The 5,668-nt window shown below is 28.8% G+C and overlaps 1 long non-coding RNA gene across 1 annotated transcript; it reads left to right on the top strand.

Annotated features, from left to right (window-relative positions):
• Window positions 1–820: 820 nt before the first annotated feature.
• On the top strand, window positions 821–2,687 carry LOC141702028 (uncharacterized). Its single transcript, XR_012566982.1, has 5 exons — window positions 821–899; window positions 1,056–1,106; window positions 1,939–2,072; window positions 2,154–2,200; window positions 2,477–2,687. It is a non-coding gene; the product is annotated as an uncharacterized LOC141702028 (long non-coding RNA).
• Window positions 2,688–5,668: the final 2,981 nt, after the last annotated feature.

Here is a 5,668-nt window from a genome sequence, read left to right as displayed (position 1 = left end):
ACTTTTTAATTTTTTTTTATTTTAGGGTTAAGTTTTTTAAGATTTGTGGACTCAGATTTTTTAAGATGCGGTTTGAGGGGAAACGAGAAGGGAATTGGATTGGGGATGGGGAGGGGAATGAGGAGGAGGGGTGTCTGAGGAGGAGAATTGGGCGTCGGTTGTGGATACGGATGCAAATGAGAAGTTGTAGAGAAATGAGGAGGAGAGGGGGATTGGGAAGATGGGGAAGCGGAAGAAGGTTGCGTATTTTAGTGATGAGAGTGGGGATGAGAATTGATTGGGTGATGCTTCTGATGCTAATTTTGAGGTAAGGGTTGTAACTTTTTGGATAGTTGTGCTGAATTTTAGTCATATTGATGTGTTGATTTTGTGATGCTTTAGTCAGCCTCTTAATTTTTTTTCCTATTAATTTGTGTCAATGTTAACTGCCTCATTAGGAATGGTAGAATTAGTATACTTATATCTATTTTCTTTTGTTATATAAGTGATATAACCAAGCGGGCTGTGGTGATAATTACTATATAATATCTGATGATTGTTTTATTATGTGTTTGGAACTTTTGATGTAGTCACTTAATAGATTGAACTGAGCAGATCTATTGATTGTTAACAAATGTGAGGGAGTTTTTTTGTCCTGGTTTAAGTTCATATAGTTCGGTGGTGAAGTGTGTGTAATACTCTGGTGTGTTGATTTGTTAGAAAGCATACCATCTTCCAGTGTGCTGTGAGAACGGTCATATTTGATTTGCTTTTTATTCGTTTATTTTGTATGGGTACATCTAAATTATTACAAAAAGTTTATTTGCAGGGATTGTTATTGGTCTGGGCATTTTTATTGTTGTAGTCACAGACAATAATGGTTGATTTGTCAGCCAAAAAGTTTATTACAATCATCCGAGGTGAGCTGTTGCTTATTTGCAGGGATCTTATTTGTGGAATGATGGTGACTATTTTAAAAAGTTTGCACATGCTTCTTTGGATTGACAATCTACGTAGTTTATCATAAATACTCTCTTGTTTGAGTAGTGATCCATTTTTATTCTTCCCTTGCACAGAGAGTAAAGAAAGCAATCAAAGAAAAAACTTGTGATGCTCTTCTTCTCAAGGTATTCATTGACACTTATGTCAGAGCTGCCTGATTTTAATGTAAAAACATTCAGCATGTTTGCTTATATCTCAGTTCTTTGTTTGTAGGTTAACCAAATGTGTCCCCTTTTCCTTATTTAAGTTTATATAGCAGATAAATCTAAATAAGCTAGATATGTATATCTATACTTCTTTCTACGTGTTCTGTTTATCACTCTGTCTAGGCTGGGCTGTAGGCTGCCTCACCGTTGCAGCTTGTTCCTTTTGCATGGTTCAGTTATTGTATACTTTTGTAATTAATTACTTTAACAACTAGCTATATTATTAGTCTCTATATTTTTAATAACAGTCCAAGAGACTTTCCTTTGTTATACTATAAAAGAATAAAACCAAGTTAATGTAACATGTCTATAATTTATTATTACTACTGCTCAGACACTAGCAGCAACATATTACAAAAACAACAGTCATGATATAGCTGCATCATCAATTTGCTAGTAGATGTGAGATTAATGATTCCATGACACATAAAAGTACAGAACTATATTATAGAAGAAACACTTATATAAAAATTATAGCCATAAAACCTCTCTCATGATCGCCAACATGCTTATATACTGCATAAGTTTTAACAGAACCTAGTTGCAAAGTTTTTACTAAAGGGTCAAGTATGTGTATCCCAGTAAACTTCATATTAATCTGCATATCTTATATCTATATATATCTGTGGTGTCAAGAATTGTCAAGATTGTTAAAATCAATTTGGTACTAGTTTGTAGAATAAGTTTGTAGAATATTAAACTTCATATTAATCTGCATATCTATGTGTATCCCAATTGTCAAGAATTTCAGGGATTTTTTGTTAACGGCGGTGGTACTAGTCCTGTGGTGTTGAATCACAGAAATGTTGATGTGAGATTATTACCTGAAGCTGCTGTGGTTTCTATTGGCAGGAGTTATGAAACATATGCAATTATAATCACAAGGTCAATCATTTACACTGAATTTCAATTCAATTTACCTACATTCACAATTTTCACATATAATTTCTGTGTTTGTTTTGGCAGTACTTGAAGGAGAATCCAGACTCTAACAACCCTGCTTATAACACTAAGTATGGGGTTTATTAATTGCTTATAATTATACACACACAATACATATACAACATATATTGACTTTGAGTGTTATTGTGTTGGTGTCTTCTAGCTAGAGCTCGATATTTCGAGTTTAATGTTATGTTCAATTTTGCCTTTCGGTATTTATATGCTTGAGGGTAGTGTACTTTCTGCTGTAGCTCGATAATTCTAGAATTATTACAGGCCTTTTGATATGGTATTCAAAATTTGCTGGTTCGATTTCTTTCTTGCAAATAACTTAGTTAATATTTCAGGGAAAAAAGAAGACTTACAAGAGAAAGCTTCACCTGTATAAAAGGAAAATGCCGGGATGGTGGAGTCGAGGAGAAAGTGAAGCAAATTCAAGCATTAGCTTCTAGTAGTACTTTTTAAAATTTATAATCTTGGGCTGTTGTTAAGTAAAAAATGTGAACTGGTTTATAGTTAGTTTGGACGTTTAATTTGGTTGTATATTTGGATGTTTAATGTTTGGGTTGGATGCATTATTTTGCAGTTATGAAATTCTATAATTAGGATTTTTCAGTTTACATAATAAGCATTTCAATTTATTTGTGCTAAAGTGTTACGATAGCCTCCTAAACTGTTACCATATTATGTTTAAAACATTTTATCAGGCTAGTTATATTGTTAAAACAAATTTTCAAAGTGTTACATTAGGTTCTATGGGCCCACTTGCCACATCATCAAGACAACTCAGCATTGTGGGCCCCACACTTGCCATGTCAGCTAGTGGGTCCCATTGTAAGGCCCACTTTTTAAAAACATTTTAAAACTCTAAGGTAACGTAAAAAACAAGTTACAACTGATCTCTCCTTCTGTTGCATTAGCAAGCTAAGACAACATATAAACAAGTTAAAATACGATGTTGCCTTAGGCACCAAATATGTTACCTTAGACCCCTAAGGCAACGTGGAAAAACCTATCTTTAAGAAAATGTTACCTTAGCTTAAAAGTGGGGCAAGAGCAACATATTTACCCCCTAATGCAACATTTTTTTGGTGTTACAGTAGGCATTTTATGGTGTAGTGTGTTGATAATATATTACCATATAACTAGCATAATAACCCGTGCGAGGCACGAGTCGTTTTCTAGAATTTTTTTATGCATCATGCAATTATAATGTTTTTTGAGCAATTTCAACAATATCCTTATATAGGCTCTTGAGTCAAATTTTGAAGAAATGGAGATAAAATTTCTATCCAACAAGTTTCATGTCCCCCTCTATAACATTAGGAGTTTCGAATGTTTCCTCACTTTTAGGAGTGAATATCCCCTCAACTATTATTATATTATATTTTTTCTTACCCGTTATTTTATATTTAATGAATGAATATAAACATGGTAATAAGTATACGTTTAAAACAAAATAATTAAACTTAATCTATAGAATGTCGTTAGTACGTTTACAAATAAAAAACAAAAAATTAACATACATGTTGAATACAGAGTTGACCAAATCTTGAATTTTATTTAAATAAACTATATGTACTGCTCTATATTATTACTGAGTTCACTACTAACTTACAATTAACTTACTCAATTTAAAAAGATAAAAAATGCATAGCTGAAGTCAGAATGACTTGCAATCATAATATACAATAATGTAAAATTTACATTATTGTTAATATTAAAATTGATTTTAATGAAAAATATTAGTTTTTAAAATTCAACGTATGTATGTATGTATGGGAAAATGTTTGTTTTTTATTTACACAACTGTTAAGAAAGTAAGATTAAGTTATATGTATGTGTGTGTGTTAGCATGTAAATTATTGTATATTATATCTCTTAGTAAATTATGATGCTTTCAATTATTTATATGCTAAATATCTGATTTATGTACATGTATAATCATTATTAACATCTAGTGAGACAATTGATTACTTAAATAACATGAATTTATAATTATTCAAAAATTAAAATTATGTAATAAATAAATTGCTATAATTTATATATGGTATTCACATTATCACTGACAAACAATCCATATCTATTCTTTACGCAACCGGGTATCAATCATGGTTGTAAAATAAAAATGAATTATATATTTTTAAGACACATTATTGATATTCATGATTTTTTTTAAAAATTCGAAAGAAAAATTGTAATTATATCGTTATTTAAACCGTTTTTAAGTTTCTTTCATTACGACTCTAATATTTCTTCATATAATAATTTGATAACATTTTATATTTTTCACCTAAAATTAAAAATTTTCAGTTCGATAAAGTTTTATAAATATCAGTTGAACTGGTTAATTCCTTCAAATTATTGAACAATATATGTTTTTCCTTAAATAATATAAAATGCATTGAATCAAATGCTATAATATAGTATATATATAACTTTTATTTGAATAATTCAAAATATTAAAATAATTCAAAATATTTGTACAATATTATCTTGATCAATGAATATTGCTGATCTAAAAGAATTCTTTTTTAAAAGCTAGTTTTTTTAAAGTGAAAAATGAAAAATAAATCGATTTAATATATCATCGTAGTTTTAACAAATCTTGTGAGATCTCATTTCAATTTTCAAATATTCTTAAAATCGGGACAAATCCCAAAAATAATAATACGTTACCAGTGAAGTTAGCAATTTTAATATAAATAATCAATTGACTTGATCCTACCAAGACCTCAAACACATTAATTTATATTAACATAAGATATTAAAAAAAAATCACATTATTGGTAAGATATTCTTGCCGAGCTTGTAATTTAAATTTACTAAATGTACAATGTGACGATGTTTTTCGGCCGGGTCATGTAGTCAAAATTGAGTATTTTTTGAACAATGGAATTCGAAGGCAAAATTGTAAGAATATCGTTATTTGAACCGTTTTTAAGTTTTTTTCATTACGACTCTAATATTTCTTTATATAATAATTTGATAACATTGTATACCATTCTCCTAAAATTAAATATTTTCAATTCGATAAAGTTTTATAAATATCAGTTGAACTGATTAATTACTTCAAATTATTGAAATATACTTTTTTTCTTTAAATAGTATAAAATGCATTGAATCAAATGCTACAATATAGTTTATTTATAACTTTTATTCGAATAATTCAAAATATTAAAATAATTCAAAATATTAAAATAATTCAAAATATTTATACAACATTATATTGATAAATGAATATTTCTTATCTAAAAGAATTCTTTTTTAAAAGCTACTTTTAAAAGTGAAAACTGAAAAATAAATTGATTTAATATATCATCTCAGTTTTAACAAATATCGTGAGATCTCATATTAAATTTCGAATATTTTAAAATCGGGACAAGTCCCAAAAATAATATTGCTACCAGTGAAGTCAGTAATTTTAATACAAATAATCAATTGATTTGATATATAAAGACTTCAGACACATTAATTTATATTAACATAAGATATTAAAATATTTCACATTGTTGGTAAGATATTCTCATCGAGCTTGT

Source organism: Apium graveolens, unplaced genomic scaffold (assembly GCF_009905375.1).
Source record: "Apium graveolens cultivar Ventura unplaced genomic scaffold, ASM990537v1 ctg4529, whole genome shotgun sequence".
Lineage (NCBI taxonomy): Eukaryota > Viridiplantae > Streptophyta > Magnoliopsida > Apiales > Apiaceae > Apium > Apium graveolens.
Note: the sequence above shows the minus strand (reverse complement) of the source record. Positions and strands in the feature narration are given on the sequence as shown.